The sequence below is a fragment of the Ambystoma mexicanum genome, chromosome 11 (genome assembly GCF_040938575.1).
Source record: "Ambystoma mexicanum isolate Mex_15411 chromosome 11, UKY_AmexF1_1, whole genome shotgun sequence".
Lineage (NCBI taxonomy): Eukaryota > Metazoa > Chordata > Amphibia > Caudata > Ambystomatidae > Ambystoma > Ambystoma mexicanum.
Genome location: NC_090934.1, coordinates 1,098,275,997 through 1,098,294,759, shown reverse-complemented (window position 1 = coordinate 1,098,294,759; position 18,763 = coordinate 1,098,275,997). Strand labels below are relative to the sequence as shown.

Genomic DNA, 18,763 nt, shown 5'->3' with positions numbered 1-18,763 from the left:
GCCAAGCCCACCAGAAGTACCATCCGTTTTCTGAGCCCTAGCACATAATCAACTACGTTGGTAGTAACAGGGGGAGTGGGCATCTCCCATCCCTCCTTGACGATGGCTAAGGGTCCCCGTACGGGATGACCGAACAGAAGTTCGAAGGGGCTGAAGCCAACACCCTCCTGTGGTACCTCTCGGTAGGCAAACAGTAAGCATGAAACAAGAAGATCCCATTTTCTTCTCTGAGGCTCCTCCAGAGCCCCAATCATGCTCTTTAACGTCCTGTTGAAACGCCCCCCCAGACCATTGGTCTGGGGGCGGTATGCAGAAGAGAACCTGTAGGTGACCCCACATTCTTTCCACATAGCCTGCCTATACTTCGACATAAAGTTGTTGCCATGATCCGACACAACTTCTTTAGGGAAGCCAACCCTAGTAAATATGCCGAGTAAAGCTTCTGCAACTGGCTTGGCAGTTACAGTTGTAAATGGGACGGCCTCAGGATACCGGGTTGCATGGTCGACCAGCACCAGGATAAACCTATTGCCTGAGGATGTTTGCGGGTCAAGGGGACCAACGATGTCGATCCCTACCCTTTCAAATGGTACCCCCACAACTGGGAGCGGTACCAACGGAGCTTGGATTGTCGCGCCAACCTTACCAGACAACTGGCAGGCGGCACAACTCCTGCAGTGACTTTCTACTTGCTCCCCCATCTTGGGCCAGTAGAAGTGCATGGGTAACCTTTGCTTGGTTTTCCTCATACCGAGGTGACCAGCAAGGGGAACTTCATGCGCCAACTGCAGGAGGAAGGGCCTAACAGTAAGGGGAACCACCAACCTCCTATGGTCTCCTTCTGTAGACTCTGTGGGCTCACTATACAGGAGTCCACCTTCCCAATAAATGCTATGCTTCCCAGGAGGTTCACCCTCAAGCTGGGCGCAGGCCTGTCTCCTTGGGCCTTCCAGAGATGGGCACTCACGTTGGCCTTTACTGAATTCGTCCATATCAGGACCTCCTTCCACTAACAAGTCTTTTAGTTCAGGATGATCGTTGGGGTCGAATACTTCAGGCATCGCCACCTCCTCGTCAGGCCCGGGCGATTGACCAACTTCCTCCACCGCAGTGGTAGGCGAGCTCGGGGGAATATTCTCTTTCCCTCGTTTTGACTTGTAGACTCCTTTCGCCTTGGGTTTCCCCTTCGGCTGGGGCGGCGTATTGGACTTGGCCAATGCTGCCCGTGCTTGAGACCGTGTGTAGGGTCTTTCGGCAGTGTCTCCTACGAGCCCTAAAGCTCTGAGATCATTACCCAACAAGACCTTTCCCGGGACGTTTCTCTGAATGCTCACTGGAATCCTGACTGCTGTACCATTTAAAGTAAGATTTACAGGGATTACGGGAAACATACGAAGGGGGCCGTCCGCCAACTTAGTGGGCATCAGAGTAGCTCTGGCAACTTCCTCTGAGTCTACCAAGGTAGAATCCACTACAGTGCGACTGCACCCACTATCCCTAAGAGCTGGAGTATCCACTCCATTGATCAGCACACTGTCTTTAAAGTAGTGCTTGGTATTATCCGGAATCCTAGCATAAGCCTCTGCGACTTTAGGCTCCCAGGAACCCAGGGACACTAAAACTACCTCAGCCTCTATTCCGCTGGGAAATGAGTCTGAGGAGAAGGATGCTCCTGTAATCTCTTCTTCCTCGTAGGAGGAGAAGGCCAGATTAGCGGAGTGGACCCCCAAATGTCTAACCTTACAACGGGGATCCCCCTTCACGTGGTCAGTTGCTCCACAAGAAAAACAAGCCCCAGTGGGTCTGTTTACGTAGGGAGGCTTATTGTAACCAGAGTTCTGTTTCGGAGGCTGACCTCCACTACCCTGTGAGTTCTCTTGTGTCTTACCCTTGTTTTTCTTTTTGTGGCCCTTATGGGAAGAGGATTCAGCAGATTCCCCACCCTCCATATCTTTGGACTTTTTCCCTTCCTCCTGCTTACCAGGATGAGTTTTGTCCTTATGAGACACTCGATGTGACACCCATAAGTCTGCTGCAATGGCCAGCCTCTTAGGATCTATCTCCTTCGAATCGGCCAAATGCTGCTTAAGCTCCGGGGAAGAAGAAGCAAAAATGTGTTCCAGCATGACAAGATTTATCATGCCTTCGAAGGTAGAAACCTTATAACCTTCGACCCAGCCAGTTAAGTTTTTCAAGGATTCAGTGACATAAGATACCCAAGTACCACCTTCCTTTTTCTTATACTCTCGAAAACGCTTTAAATATTGGGCCTGAGTCTTCCCAAACTTTAAAATGAGAGTTTGCTTTAACATTGCGAAATCAGCTCGCTCAGCCTTTGACATTTCCATAATGGCACTACAGCCAGAATGGGGCAGTCTACTGAGCAACCACGCAATCTTATCAGCATTGTCAACTTCTTGAACCTCGCATGCATACTCAAACGCATTCAGCCAGTCCATAATGTCATTCCTTTCTTCATACACACTGAGCAGATCTTTCGGAAACCGTGGATGAGAGGAAGCCCCAGACCCATGTCCAGGACCCTTGGACCCATTTGCAACCTGAAGCTTGGCCAGTTCCAACTGGTGATCCCTGTCTTTCTGTTTTTCTGCCTGTTCGATTTTTAGTTTGGCTATGCTGAATTCAAGCTCCTGCTGCCTAAACCGCAGCTCTTGCTTCTTGAATTCAAGCATAGCCTCCCCATCAACACTGGCAGAGGAAACATTAGACATCACATCCTCCCTGTCCTCGTGGTCGCGATGGATCAGTGCAGCGGCAGAACCGTCGGTTCTACCAGTGAGAGCAGCCCCACCACCTTCTGCACTGTCCTCAGAAGTTATAGCGTCAAGCTGCGCTTCTTGCCACGCCACGATTCTCTTGATCATTTCCAATTTTGTGCCTTGAGAGGAAACACCTCTCTCCGCACACATCTTTTTCAGCGTTTCTGATTTGGAAGCATTTAAAGTTAACAAGGTATTTGTTTCCATACTGTTTGATAGGACTATGGCCTTTTTAAAGTTATACTACAACAATTCACTACGTGTACTGGTTGGAATAACCTGAAATGCCTTAGTTCGAGCGCAACACTGGATACCTTCAGTCGTATCCCACCGCTGTACACCAATTTGTTAAGACGGATTTCTGAACTCTGTCCTGGTGGCGCAGAAGTTCAGAAGGCCAACCTAATTACTTGGAACAGGGTAACCTCTGGACGAGCCAGACCAATCAAGGTAGCGATCGCGGCGGTCAAGACTAGGTCTCAAGAGGGGTGAGGGTGACTGAAAGCCCGCAATGAGCACACAAAGCAAGAGCGCTTACAAACTACTCCAAACAGTTGTTATATCAAAAATATATACACATTTATTTTAAGGCCTTTAAAATAATGACCGTAGCGAGAAAATCACAATATCACAATATTAAGCCAACACATACCATATCAACACAATATATATACAAATACGACAGTCGCAAGCATTAGAAGCACGAAATGTGTAGTCCACCTGAAAGGGAAGGAAAACAGGCAGTGCGATAACGCTTTAGACTCAGTTCGCCTTCAGAGGCGCCTAACTAGATGGAAGTCCGAGCCCTGCGAAGAGTGGAGCCTTGTGCTCAAAGTACCTGCACGCGCCGATGCCAATGGGCAGAAGGAGAAGCTCTTCGAAGGAAGTCAGGCAGTTCGGGTTAGTGCACAACAGAAGAAGAACAGGGTCCACGACTCAAGCGCAGCCTCCACAGCGAGCAGAAGCAGAGCGCGAGTACGGACAAAAGGGTGCTGTTTTTACACAGCGGGGAAAAGCAATGGGCTACTGCAGGAGGGCGACCAGATCCTAGCTAAACTACTCACCGGTCCCCGAAGCAAGCAGACCCAGGCTTCTCCACGTTAGTTTCAGCAGCTGGCAGGTTCAGAAGAGTCGGGAAATGCCTCGTCGTCGTGTAGAGCAAAAAGACGTCCCAATCGAAGAAACCTGCACAGTTTTGTCACCACCGCAGGGCAACGGAGCGGCCGTGTGTATTCGAGCCAAATGTACACTCCTCCCTTCAGACTTGGGAACGCCAAGTGTACGAAGCGTGGGAGAGTGACAAGGACTCGGAATACAACACAACCTGGCGGCGGTTACAGAGCAGGACTCCCTTGTAAGCTGGTCAGTCAACTGGATGGCCCAGAGACACTTCCGAAGGCTTACTTGGCAGGAGATGATGAAGTCGCCGGGAATAGCTGTTCCTGCTATTCCAAAGGTCGAAGCACCAGTACAGGCCTTCTGGTTCGATCAAAGGAGGAAAGGGTTTCACAGGACGACAGCAGTGCAAAGGAGGATTCCTTCAGCGGGTCACCAGCGATTCCTCGGTCCAGCCTCGTGGTTGCAGGATACTTGGCTCCTGTATTCCTTCGTTCGTGAGAACTCAGGAGATCGACATGGTAGTGTTGTTTCCAGCCCCCTCTTATCCACGGTTCCCTTCGCGCCAAAACGGAGGGGAGCCAATGGGAGATCCGCTCATCAACACACATACCATACGTGGACCAATCACGGACCACGGTGGTCCCAGGCATTCACACCACCCTAGACTCTCTGGCACCCAGGATGTGTATTGGGACCAGACATCCCAGCCCACACCCTGGAGGCACACAAACGACATGTAGAAGCCCGCGAAAGCAACCACGTTTCGCGGGAAAGTACATGCCCAAATAAGGAAGGCCCCGGGTCGCTCGACCTGGGGAAGGTGAAGGGAGCAAGACGGTCAGTGGACAGGACAAAGGAGCCTTGTGGTCTGGCCATTTTGGGAGCCAGGCCACCATTTTGGGTTCAGTGCGAAAAACATGCTCAGAACGCCAAAAGGAGCTCAAAATAAACAAAACGATCGCTGCCACCATTCCAGTCCCTGAATGACTTGCACCGATCAAAATACCATCCTAAAAGAGTATCTAGGGCCTGTAGAAGGCTAGAGACCCAAGAGAGCTGTAACTTAGCTTACAGTGCCCTCTTGTGTCATGTTGCACGAAAGCCGCAACACGATAAAAGAAACTACGGGAAACAGCGTTCCCCGGTACTGACTGTCTTAAGGGCATGTCAGTTTCCCCGTAAGAAAAGGAGCGAAAGCCCAGAGGAGTGCGGCAGAAGGCTGCACTTCTCTGGCAAAGTCAAGAACAAGGTGAAAAACAACAGCAAAAAGTTTAGGGGTTGCCACATGGAAGGAAAATTACCTACAATTACGAAATCTTTCCTAACACTGGGTGAAGTATGTGGATGGAAAGGATGAAGTATGTTGAAGGACCGGATGTACTGATGTAGAATAGGTGAAATGGTAGAACGGATGAAGTAGGTAGATGAACGGGTGATGTGTTTGGAACTGGTGAAGTGGGTGAACCGGTGAAGTGGATGGAACGGGTGAAGTGAATAGAACATGGCAAATGGGTGGAACCAGATAAGTGGTTGGTACGTATGAAGACGACGTATGTGGATGGATGATGCATGGAGAAAGGATAATGTTGGTAGAACGAAAGGAGCATTGATGAAAATGCTTGGAGTGCATAAAAGGGGTTGAAGTGCATGGAACAGATGCGAGTGCATGGAATGGACTGGAGTGCATGGAATGGACTGGAGTGCGTGGAACGGACTGGAGTGCGTGGAATGGATTGGAGTGCATAGAACGGATTGGAGTGCATGGAACGGATTGGAGTGCATAGAACGGTGTGACTTACATGGAATGGTTTGGAGGGCATTGGAATGCTTGAAAGAGCATTGAAAGGAACGGTTTTGAATACTTGAAACGGTTGTAATGCATGGAACAGTCGGAGTACATGGAACGGATGGAGTACATGGAAATAATGGAGTGGGCTTGATCCCAAGCACCTAAAGTAAACCACCATATTCACATCTCCACGCTTACTCTCTTCTTCACACCACCACGCAAATAGAACACAGCGATACTATGACACCATTCGGTATAGCTGTTCTCATACCATCATTGCCTCATACTCCTCATCACCCTAACTAAACACTGCTGGTCACACACCCTCTAGCCTAGGTGTTCTCCTCAGGCCTAACACAGCCAAAATTGGTCTGGATAACATCCTGCCCGAACAAACACATAGGGCCTCATTACGACTCAGGCGGTAAGGGTTTTACGGCAGCGTAAACAGCGCCGACCCTTACCGCCTGAGTACGAGGTCCCTTAGCGCCATGGCGGACTTAACACCTGCTTTTAGCAGGTGTTAAAATCCATGGCGCTAAGGGACCATGGAGTTAATTACGCCACCGTAATTTACGGTGGCGTAATTAACGCCTTCCCCACTCCCATTATGCCCTATGGGGCAAAATGGGAATGGGGAAGGGAAAATGGGAAAATGGGGATTTACCGCCCCGCCAAGGTTGGAATGGGGCGGTAAGTCCGCCTACCACCATGGCGTAAACGTAGTTTACGCCATGGTGGTAAAGTCACGGCCCAGGCGGTAACTTACCGCCTGGGTCGTAATGAGGCCCATACTCTTGATCTCTCAACATCCACACCTACCGCTAAGAAGCAGCTATCACACGAATGCCACACCAGCTGCACACATATCCGGTGCTCACACGCACCTTTTGTCTCTCTGTTTTCTCTCTACTGACCTGAACTTCGGTTCCCGAGGGCGTTCAACCTACCAGAGCCTTGAGACCATACCAATGGTACATAAGACACTATATAACTGCAAAGTAACATAACATAACATAACATTCAGAGCACAGAGGCGTAGATCAATACAAAGATGCATCGCTACTAGAGAACTGATGAACTTGAACTCTACTCCCATGACACAAATCCACACTTGTACGGAAAAGTTGTTTCATATACAGAAAAGGTCACCTGGATTTCTTTGTTTCCCTTATGACACAATCACACACAATACCGAATGCGTAATGCTTTAAGACAATGCCATTTGAAATTGTTCCTCACTATTTATTTGCTCTATTTTGAATACAAGATGGTGGTTGGTGTTCATTTAGGACTCCTATAAACTGTCTTCTTTGTTGGTTTGACCCTTTTTTCGCCAGCAGAGCACAACACAAAATAACAGCACATGTTTGGCCATTATTGGATCTTTTTTTTGTCCTTGACAATATGTGCCCTAATCGGGCTATATCAGCCCCTTTAACCACTACATGACACACGTTTCCATGTGATCATGCAAGGAACCAGGGGGAACACTTGCAACACCCCGTAAGCAATCATTTCTTTGACGGTCACCATTTTCACTCTAATTGTGCCTAATATAGGTGCTGCAATTAAGGCCCCGCCCCTGGACCTTTTATAGCTACATAGATGACATTGTGTGTGGGAGAAAACCAGGTCTAACTTTCCCCACAACTGTCTACACAACCCAAGTTAAGATTTAGGAGCATATTTTAAACTCTTTTCCTTATGAATGAAACCTTTGGATTTCCATAATTACTTAGCCCAGAACTATAGGGAGTGTGTTTGTCCCGTGTAGGACCTAGTATTAATGGACGCACACCAAGGAGGAAAATCAACGTGTGCTTTATTAAAAAGATAACTGCAAAAGTGAAACTAATATTCCTGGGTTCCCCCCTCCTCCCACGTCATAGCCCACGTGACTCCCTCTGTGAGCTTGTCTCTGTCTTAAAGAGACATGAGCCTTACAGCAACGCCCCTGAACAAATGTCCTTGCTTCCGATCAACATTCCTCGACCAGCCGTAGCAGCTTCTTGATGGTCCGTTGTGCACGGCCATTGGGTTCAGCACCGAGACCTGTCTCGGGGCTGTCAACCGACTCTACCTGTTGTCGAGAGCAGGGCCCGGGAGGAGTTCACAAACCATCTCTGGCATCGACGGTCTCTGGGTCTGGATCGGGAGGTGAATGCCTTTCATCTTCTTCTCCAACAACGTGCTTAAACAATGAACTGTTCTGTGTTATTTCTTTCTCAGAGTTCACGGTGGCCACCATTCGTTCCTTTGCCGGCAATGACTTGCAAAGGTTTCAGAGCAAACCGCAAGTCGGTTTTCCTAACAACGGCTTGTTGGACCAGCACTTCATCTCCTACATGGAATTCCTTCGGCCTGGCTCCTCCCCTTTCACCTGTCTCCGCTCGTGTCCTTGCCTTCCGCTCAGTATCTCTTCTTATGACTTCCTGGTCCGCTTCTGGCTGGTTTGTTGGGTGTCTGACAATGCGCGTGCGCACCTGATATTTAATCATGAACTCCGCAGTGGTCTTATTTGTGCCTCATGAGGCGTGTTGCGGTAGTCTCTTAGCCGACAGAGCGCTTGATGTGGATCAGCGCCTTCAATGCAGGCTCTCTGCAGTGTCTTCTTGATCAAGGCCCTGAACCTTTCTGCCATCCCATTGGCTTGGGGCAAGCGTGGTGTGATTTTCTGGTGTTTAAACCCCATATGTTTTGCAAAGGCTGCAAACTCATGGCCGCTGAAGGGGGGACCATTATCTGACTTTATGGTGACTGGCATTCCCCATTCGCTTATGACCTCGTCAAGGTAAGCTGCTACTTGGGCAAATGCGGTGGATGTGTAACTTCTTTACGATTGGAAATCTCGAGTGTTCGTCAATGAAGTGTAATAGATACTCTCCGGATTCAAGAGGGCCATAGAAGTCCACGGCGACCTTCTCCTAGGGGTGTTCTGGGATCTGTGCTGGTTGGAGTGGTATCGGGGCTTCAGCCTTGGTCGTGCATTGGCAAGCTACACAGTTTTTCACCCACCGGTCTACCATTGCGTCCAAGAACGGGAACCACGCATGACATCTGAGCTGTCTTTTGGTGTTGTCTGTCCTGCAGTGGCCTTCATGGGCTGTTTTGATTACCTCTGACCGGAGGGTCGCTGGGATGACCAGTCTGCAGCCTCGCAGCATGATGGTGCTGTGTTTTACAGCCAACTCTATGTGTACTTTGGCTAACCTCTCCAATTCATCTCTGCATTCCCCTGGGTGCGTTAGTACAGCGCGGCGGTAGTCCTTCCATCTGTTGTTCTTGGTGAGGCTGATTGCTAAGGCCATGGAGGGGTCCGCAGCTGAGGCCGAGGCAACGGTTTCGAGCGAGACAGCCGGAGGAAGTACATTTGACGCACATAGCTAATGTATTTGGTGTCGCCAGGTCTGGGTACGGGCTTGCCTGCAGGGTGCCTTGATAGGTAGTCTGCTGGGTTATTCTCACCCCCAGGTCAATGAACGATTTCAAAGTCATATTCCTGGAGTCTGATACCCCATCGCTCAATCCTGGGGGGCATTTATGTCCTTGGGTTTCTGAAGAGCGACAACAGGGCTTGATGATCCATGATGAAGGTGAACTTCTTCCCTATCACAAAGTTGTGGAAGTGTTTGCACACCCATACAGCCTTTAAACTCTCTTTCTCGGCCTGCGAGTATGCCGACTCAGGTGGGGCTAGCGCTCTACTGGCATATGCCACGATGTGTCTATCCCATTGGTCTTTGCTAGTATGGCTCCTAGCCCCACTGGACTTGCATCTACGATGATCTCCGTATGCCAGTCTGGGTCGAAGTATGCAAGCCTCCTGGCTTCGGCTAGAGCCTGTTTGATGGTGTCAAAGGCAGTTTGGCACTCAGCTGACCATGCAAATGGAACTTCCTTCTGTAGCAGCTACCTCAGTGGCTCTGTGATGGTGGTGTAATGTGGAATATATATGGCACAATAGCCCGCCATCCCCAGAAACGATCTTACATCAGCCACCTGACCTGGTTCTTGAAGGTTGAAAATGGTGGAGACTTTGTCGGGTTCGGGTGTCATTCCTTCGGCTGAGAAGATATGGCCAAAGAACTTCAGCTTGGTTTTGCTGAAATGACATTTGTCAATGTTGAGGGCCAGACCAGCACCCTGGACAGCTGCGCAGTTCACCCTCAGGGCTGTGTCATGCTCCTCACGTGACTTTCCGAATACGAGAATATCGTTGCTGTAATTTAGTGTCCCTCGTATTGGCCTAATGACCTGCCTGATGGCTTCATGGAAAATCTCAGCCGCCGACGAGATGCCAAAGTTTAGGCGCTTGTAGCGGAAGAGACCATCATGGGTGGCAAAGGTGGTAATGCCTCTTGAGTCAGGGTGGAGCACCATCTGATGGTACCCTTGGTTGAGGTCAAGTTTGGAGAAGAGAACAGATTTGGTGAGCTAGACAATCATGTCCTCAATCCTTGGGCCAGGGTGTCGCTCTCTTTGGATGGTGGTGTTTGCCATTCTCATGTCCACGCAGAGTCTCAGGCGACCCCCTTCCTTCAGTACAATCACAAGAGGCAAGACCCATGGGGTCGGACCTGTGGCAGGCTCAATGATGTCACCCTTCACGAGCTGGTTGAGCTTGTTCGCTACGCTGCCTGTAGATGAAACCCAACTCTCCTTGGATGTTGAGGGACGGGCTGGACTGAAAGATCTATGTGTAGTTTGACAGGGGGCCCTTTCATCTTGCCTAATCCCTTACACAGAAGCGGGAACTCGTTCAGGATTGTGTCTTTCATGATGGTATTTGCAGCCGTTTGACTATTCCACATGTTACAGATCTGGTCTTTTGCCTCATTTGTAGGAGCGGTGGAGCGAATGGTGTCACCTTCCTGGACGTGAATGTCAATTAACCCTTTGTCGGGCTTCTGATCACGTGTATGACTGTTGTCATGGACCGATCACCGTGAATTAGTCGGTGCCTGAATGATCTGATGGAGTGTAGAGGGATGTCGGCCCCCCATTGGAAGATCTTGGATATTGTCTGGGTCAATGCCGGTTTCTCAAGGATCTATTGAAACTCTTTCTCTCCCATGATGTTCACCTTGGCCCCTGAGTCGACCAAGAAGCAGAAATGTCTGCCGCATATATCCACTGGTATTCTGGGTGCTTTTCTGGCCTCCCTTTAGTCCATTATGAGGTTTACACATTCATCTTGGGTGTGTTGGTCATGCTATTCACTCTCATGTTCTAGCTCGTGGGGTGCCATGAAGTAGTACCCTTGGCGTGGTGGTGGTCCATCATATTCATCTCAAATCCATACATGTTGGTCATGCGCCTCCAGTTCTTGAGGATCATCATCAGGGTAGAGTTCCTTCACAACCCTTACGTATCTTCTCGTTCTTTGCTGGAATGGGCACATCTGATACATCTGGCTTTGCGGGGTCCGGTTGTCCATTTTGTATTGTGGCGATGGCGACATGTGCGGTGTGGGGAATGGCCTGCCCTCTCTGCAGACTGACTGGAAGTGTCCGTCTCTGCCGCAATTCCCGCATCTTTGAGTGAGTGCGGGGCATGTTCCTGAATAGGGAAAAGCCATCCCACAGCGGTAACATTGTTGTTGCATCCTCGGCGTTGTCGGGTAGCTGCTTCCAGTGTTCTTGTCTCCTGCTCTTGAGCTACCAGGTTGGATCGCTGCTATCGGCTCGCTTCTGTCGTGCTTGGGCGTGATGTTACGTGACATCTGGGTTGCTTGTATGTCTACTCTTTCAAGGATCCTTGCCATTTCGCTGACTTCCTCGATGGTGAGTGGTTTCTTGAGCAGTTGTTTCTTGAGCGTTTGCGATATGCACCCTTCTATCACTCGTAGGCAAATGGTTTCATCCATGGAGAAGGCGTGGAACTGGCAGTGTGCTCCTTTGATTTGCAGTCATCTGATAAATTTGTCCACTGTCTCATCAGCTCTCTGGGTGCATTGATTAAACATGTATCTTTCGTAGTCCCTGTTGGGCTCAATTACCAGTCTCTTGTTGAGGGCTGTGAGTAGTGAAGGAAAATGAGGGTGTTCAGCTGTTGGAATAGTCTTTATTAGTGTTTTGACTTTATTGCCGGCTATGTTGAGGAGCATACGGCATAGTTTTGGGGAGTTTTCTTCACCTGCTGCTGTGATGAAATTATTGAAGTCTTCTAGCCACTCTATCTACAGTGGCCCTTTGTCAGCTTGTGGGGTCTTAGGGAAGGACGGAGGCATGCACCATGCTGTGGCTGTGGATTTCATGGGAGGAGCCTGAACTGCCTGGGGTTGCCCAGCTTGATCAGGGGGTGAGCTCATCCTGGTAGTGGGTGGTGGGGGTGACTGGATCACCTGGCAGGAGTAGTCAAAAGGTGGTGTATGCTCTGCCTCCTGGTGGTAGTTGTCAGGTGGTGGATCAATGTGGTCCTAAGTATTTGGCAGAAGCTTCAGGTGGAAGAAGTAGAGAGAACTCCAATGTGGTTTCTTTGGGGGGGAACAGGCTTGGTCCAGTGTGGACTGATGTATTTTCACATAAGATCCACGTGTGAGTTTGGCGTGGGGGCCGCTTCGCATCGTAGGAGTGGGGGATGGGAGACACCCACCTGAGAAGAGATATGGGCCCGGACCGCTGGCGGATTGCAGCGTGGTGGTGGGACAGGGCTTCCTTTTGCGCGTGCTGTCCATGCCGGCTCCGTTAGGCAGCAGCAGGAGGACGTGGAAGGCGGGCCTGGGATTGGGTCCCTCGCAGTGCGGAGGACCGGCATCGGGAAGACGGCTGTGGGGGCAGCCTGAAGGTGGCCAGGTGAATTCTGAGGAGCAGGATTGCTCTGCTTTGGAGGAGGAGGACCTTGGCGTGCGAGTGAGCAGCCTCGTTGCCAGCTGTTTGCGCTGTGTGGGGCCTAGTATTAATGGACGCACACCAAGGAGGAAAATCAACGTCTGCTTTATTAAACTGATAACTGCAAAAGTGAAACCAATGCTCCTGGGCTCCCCCCTCCTCCCACGCCATAGCCCATGTGACTCCTTCTGTGAGCTTGGCTCTGTCTTAAAGAGACATGAGCCTTACAACAGAGTGGTTTATCTATTCAACAAATGATCGTTTAATAGTACACCTTTCAGGCTATGTGTTTAATCATTGGTTGACAGAATCTTACCACATTTTTTCTAATGAGGGTACTTGGATTGTTCATCTATTTCCATGTATTATTTATTTATTTTTATTTTATTAAGAATTTGTTAGGCGTATATTCATCAGAATTGTGTTTCAAAGCACCACAAGCCTAAATGGGGAAGGAACGGGGGAAATAATAGCATTGGCAAAACAGTAAATATACAGTTATGGTCCTACTTGGCCTTGTGGCGTTCGGCCGTGCAAGTGCAGTGATGAGAAGGTAATGAGGGGTGGGGGGGGGCAGAGGGGTGGAAAAGTGCTGTGGAGGGACTGGGAGAGAAGTGCCAAGGGGAGTCAAGGGGGAGACCTCAGGCTAAGTGCTAGTGCAGGCGCCTTCCAAGGATGGGATGAAGAGCTGTCGAGCAAGGGCCCACAAGTCTAGTGCAGTGGGGGTGCTGGTATCAACTGGTAAGAAAGCCTGGAATCCTATGAGATACATGAGGATCAGGCCGCCGGTCTCAGCGGCAGTGGGGTGAATTAACAGGGAATGGAAAGAGGTAGAGAAAAGCAGAGTTTTTAGCTGTTTCCGGAACTTAAGGAGGCCAGTTGAAGTCTGAGAGGGGCAGAGAGGCTGTTCCAAAGGGAGGCAGCAGTTTAGGACAGAGACCTGCCCCCACTCTCTGCTTGGAGAAGCGTTTGACTGTGAGGGAATTGGAATTAGAGGAGCGTAGGGTTCTAGCAGGGTAGTATTTAGAGAAGGACTGTTTGGAGATAGCATTGTTCCAGGCCCCATAAGGCCTTGTGGATGCTGCAGAGGGTCTTGCATTTGATCCTTGCAGCCACTGGGAGCCAGTGGAGAGATTTTAGGGTTGGAAAGATACAGTCCCTGGGCTTGAGGCCAAGGATAAGTCCTGCATCCCTATTCTGGAATAGCTGCAGGGGGCGCAGGGGGGAAAGGGGCACATTGAGGAAGAGGCTGTTGCAGTAGTCCATCTTAGAGAGGACCAGAACTCTGGAGACATTGAGCTTCTGGAGGAAGGTGTGGAAAGGGAGAATGTCTCTGAGGAGGTGAAGCTGGAAGTGAGACTTCTTGATAAGGTCCATGATGTGAGTGGTGAAGGAGAGAGCGGAGTCGAAGATGATCCCGAGGATTTTGGCCTCAGGATGGTGGGGGTAGAGGGCCCAGAGAGGGTGGCCAAAGGGTAGGAGGAAAAGAGGGTGAATGTGTCTCAATGAACAGGATTTCAGTCTTAGTGGTATTAAGACAGAGTGGGAAAGCTGTGTATCATCAGCATAACACTGGAAATGAGTAGAGATGGAGGAGATCAGGTGAGCAAGAGGTACAAGATAGATGTTGAAGAGCCATGGTGATAGGATAGAGCCCTGGGGGATGCCACAGGTAGAGAGTATGGTGGTGGATGAGAAAGGGCCCAGTTTCGGATAAGAGGGGCGGTTAGTGAGGAACAAAGTCAGCCAATCCAGTGCCCGGTCGTTGATACCTAGGGTATCACAGAGTCATTTTAAGAGGATAAAATGGTTGACCATGTCAAAGGCAGAGGAGAGATGAAGGAGAATGAGAACAGCGGGTGAGTTGGAATCGAGATTTGCAAGCATGGTTTCACAGGTGTTCAGAAGAGAAGTTTCCATGCCTCTGGATGCCAGGAATCCAGATTGAGGGTCATGAAGACAACCAACAAGTTCAGTGTGGGGGGTCAGTTGGGGGAGGACCCGCTTCTCCAAGAGTTTACCCAAGAAGGGGGTAGTGGAGATAGGGTGATAGTTAGCCAGACAGGAGGGGTCAGCAGATGGCTTTTTTAAGAGAGGGTGCACAGGATGTGCTTAAGGGAAAGAGCAAAAGAGCCAGAGGTGAAGGAGTGGTTACAGAAGTCAGCGAGAGCCAGGGTGAGAGAGTTGATGTTGTCCTTAATGGTTCTGGAAGAGCAGGGAAGAACCTGTTTGGAGGAGACCTTCATAGAGAAGACACATTTAGAGACCTCATTCAGTGCTTTGGGCAGGAGGAAGGAGAGAGCAGGGGATGAAAGGGGGGGAACCAAGGGAGGCAGGGGAGCAGGCGCGGCAGTGGTGATGGAGGTGGAGGAGAGTGGGGACAAGATGTCCTGAGTTTTTATGTGAAATGGGAGGCCAAAGCAATGCAGAAAGCCTGGGAGGGAAGGAGAGAGGTGGAGACTGCAGCTGGATTGGCGAGTTCCTTGCAGATTTTGAAAATGTTGGCTGTGTTGTTCATGGCTCCAGAGATGCATGCTTGGATGTGGGCCCGCTTCTTGGAGTGGATAGAGAAGCGAAAATGCCTTTCGAGCAGACGGCAGGCCAGTTTGTCAGCGGGTGAAGCCATGCTTTGCCACTTTCGTACAGCAACTCTGCACTTGCTTTTCAGAGATTCTAGATCAGAGTCATACCAGCTGTTGTTCTTGGTGGCAGGGTTTAGGTGGCTCCTCATGACAGGTGCAAGGATGTCAAGGGTGTTCGAGATGGAGATGTGCAGGTTAGCAAGGACAGAGTCAGACGGTTAGTCAGTAGTGCGAGTAGGAGGGAAATGCAGCGAATGACACTCGATTTGTCAGTCTGATGACGGCGAAGGAGGCTGCCAATGCTGGGTGTGGCTCGGATAGAGGGCCAAGGGGCTCCAGGAGGGTGAAAAAGAGAAAGTGGTCAGGCCAGGAAAGGGGGGTAGTGATCAGATTAGAGATAAGGAGATCGCCAGAAATTAAGGCATCCAGAGTGTGACCGGCAGAGTGGGTCGGGCCAGAAGGAAGAATAGAGAGAAAGAGGCAATTGCAAAGGACACAGAACTGAGAGGTGGCTGATTCAGGGGAGTCGATGTAGATGCTGAAGTCACCAACGAAGAGGAGGAGTTTGGAAGAAGATGTTGAGAGGGAGGAGGCAAAGTTGGCCCATTCAGAGAGGAAGAGAGAGATAGTGCCAGGGGGCCTGTGGATAGTGGTGAGAGTGAGAGAGAGAGAGTAGGCGAGACCCCAACCCTACAGGCGAGGCATTCAAACGAAGCATAGGATTGAGGGGGTATAATGGCAGCAGAGCAACTCCACCTCCAGGCCTCATGGGTATGGGGTTGGAGAGGATTTTGTAGCCCTCAGGAAGGAGGGTGTCAAGAGCAGTGACAGAACTGACATTAAACCGCATCTCAGTAAGAGCAGGGACGTCTAGGTCAAAGTCTTCAAGAAGGGGACAGATGTCAGAGGAATGTTTGACATCAGAGCGAGCATTCAGAGTTGCTAGGTGAAGCTGGTTACCGCCTTTGAAAGTTTTCCTTATGAGGGGTAGAGGGGCGTGGTACACCAGTTGGAAATGGCAGAGAGGTTAGAGGAGAAGAGGAAGACTGGGTAGCATGGGAAGGGAGGAAGTTAATGAGAGAGGGCAGGTGCTGGTTGTTAAGACGGATTTCTGAACTCTGTCCTGGTGGCGCAGAAGTTCAGAAGGCCAATCTAATTACTTGGAACAGGGTAACCTCTGGACGAGCCAGACCAATCAATGTAGCGATCGCGGCGGTCTCTAGACTAGGTCTCAAGAGGGGTGAGGGTGACTGAAAGCCCGCAATGAGCACACAAAGCAAGAACACTCACAAACTACTCCAAACAGTTGTTATATTAAAAATATATACACATTTATTCCAAGGCCTTTAAAACAATGACCGTAGCAAGAAAATCACAATATAACGATAGTAAACCAACACATACCATATCAACACAATATATATACAAATACGACAGTCTCAAGCGTTATATGCACGAAATGGGTAGTCCACCTAAAAGGGAAGGAAGACAGGCAGTGCGTAATAATGCTTAGACCCAGTTCGCCCTCAGCGGCACCTAACTAGATGGAAGTCCGAGCCCTGCGAAGAGTGGAGCCTTGTGCTCAAGAGTACCTGCACACGCTGGTGCCAACGGGCAAAAGGAGAAGCTCTTCGAGGGAAATCAGGCAGTTCTGTTTAGTGCACAAAAGAAGAAGAACAAGTTCCGCGACTCAAGCGCAGCCTCCACAGTGGGCAGAAGCAGAGCGCGAGTAGGAAAAGGGTGCTGTTTTGACACAGCGGGGAAAAGCAATGGGCTCCTGCAGGAGGGCGACCAGATCCTAGCTATGCTACTCACCGGTCCCTGATGCAAGCAGACCCAGGCTTCTCCGCGTCAGTTTCAGCAGCTGGCAGGTTCAGAAGGCAGGGAACGCCTCGTCGTCGTGTTGAGTAAAAAGACGTCCCAATCGAAGAAACCCGCACAGTTTGTTACCACAGCAGGGCAACGGAGCGGCTGTGTGTATCTGATCCAAAGGTACACTACTCACTTCAGACCTGGGAACGCCAAGTGTACGAAGCGTGTGAGAGTGACAAGGACTCGAAATACTACACAACCTGGCAGCGGTTACAGAGCAAGACCCCATGTAAGCTGGTCAGTCAACTGGATGGCTCAGAGACGCTTCTGAAGGCTTACTGGCAGGAGATGGTGAAGATGCCGAGAATAGCTGTCCCCGCTATTCCAAGGGTCAAAGTACCAGTACAGGCCTTCTGGTTCGATCAAAGATGAAAAGGGTTTCACAAGGCGACAGCAGTGCAGAGGAGAAGTCCTTCAGCGGGTCACCAGCGATTCCTCGGTCCAGCCTCTTGGTTGCAGGATACTTGGCTCCTGTATTCCTTCGTTCGTGAGAACTCAGGAGATCGACATGGTAGTGGTGTTTCCAGCCCCCTCTTATCCACGGTTCCCTTCGCGCCAAAACGGAGGGCACCCAATGGGAGATCCGCTCATCAACACTCACTCCATCCGTGGACCAATCACGGACCACGGTGGTCCCAGGCATTCACACCACCCTAGACTCTCTGGCACCCAGGATGTGTATTGGGACCAGACATCCCAGCCCACATCCTGGAGGCACACACAAGACATGTAGAAGCCCGCGAAAGCCTCCGTGTTTCGCGGGAAAGTACATGCCCAAATAAGGAAGGCCCCGGGTCGGCTCGACCTGGGGAAGGTGAAGGGAGCAAGACGGTCAGCGGACAGGACAAAGGAGCCTCGTGGTCTGGCCATTTTGGGAGCCAGGCCACCATTTTGGGTTAAGTGCGGAAAACGCGCTTAGAACGCCAAAAGGAGCTCAAAACACAAGAAACGATCGCTGCCACCATTCCCGTCCCTGAATCACTTGCACCGATCAGATACAATCCTAAACGAGTATCTAGGACCTGTAGAAGGCTAGAGACCCAAGAGAGCTGTAACTTAGCTTACAGTGCCCTCTTGTGTCATGTTGCACGAAAGCCGCAACATGATAAAAGAAACTACGGGAAACAGCGTTCCCCGGTACTGACTGTCTTAAGGGCATGTCAGTTTCCCCGTAAGAAAGGAGCGAAAGCCCAGAGGAGTGCGGCAGAAGGCTGCACCTCTCTGGCAAAGTCGAGAACAAGGTGAAAAACAACAGCAAAAAGTTTAGGGGTTGCCACATGAAAGGAAAATTACATACAATTACGAAATCTTTCCTAACACTGGTCAAGGAGGAGAAGAGTAGGTTGAGAGCCTTGAGCCATGATAGTGCCATTGTGGTAGACATTAAGAGTGCACCTAGAGGATGAGAGGTATGCCAGAATTACGTCCCATCCAGTGCCACCATTAATGGGTGAAGAGGATAAAGGGGAAAGAATGGAGGTAAAGTGAGTCCATAGGTCAGGAGTAGACACAGAAAAGAGGATGTCAGTAATAATCTGCCTGGAAGTAACATTGATGTAGGTGTTAGCAATAGGTGAGCCTGGATTAAAGTCCAGGAGAGCATTTGTTTGCTTTTTTCTTCCAGACTTTGTGAGGGAGGTAGGGTAGGAGATAGAGTAGCAGTTGGAATAGATGGGAGAGATGGAGAGAGGCATGTGGTGAAGTGAAGGGGGAGATGGGGTCAGAAAGAGGAGCAGCACAGTGCATGAAATGTTACCAGGCGGCCTAGCAGCCAATTGGCACAGGTGA

General features: G+C 50.1%; 1 protein-coding gene across 4 annotated transcripts in view; it reads left to right on the top strand.

Moving 5' to 3' along the window:
- MYO1E (myosin IE) overlaps window positions 1–18,763 on the top strand; it is a 933,795-nt gene that overhangs the window by 345,222 nt on the left and 569,810 nt on the right. The gene's annotated exons all lie outside the window — the stretch shown is intronic.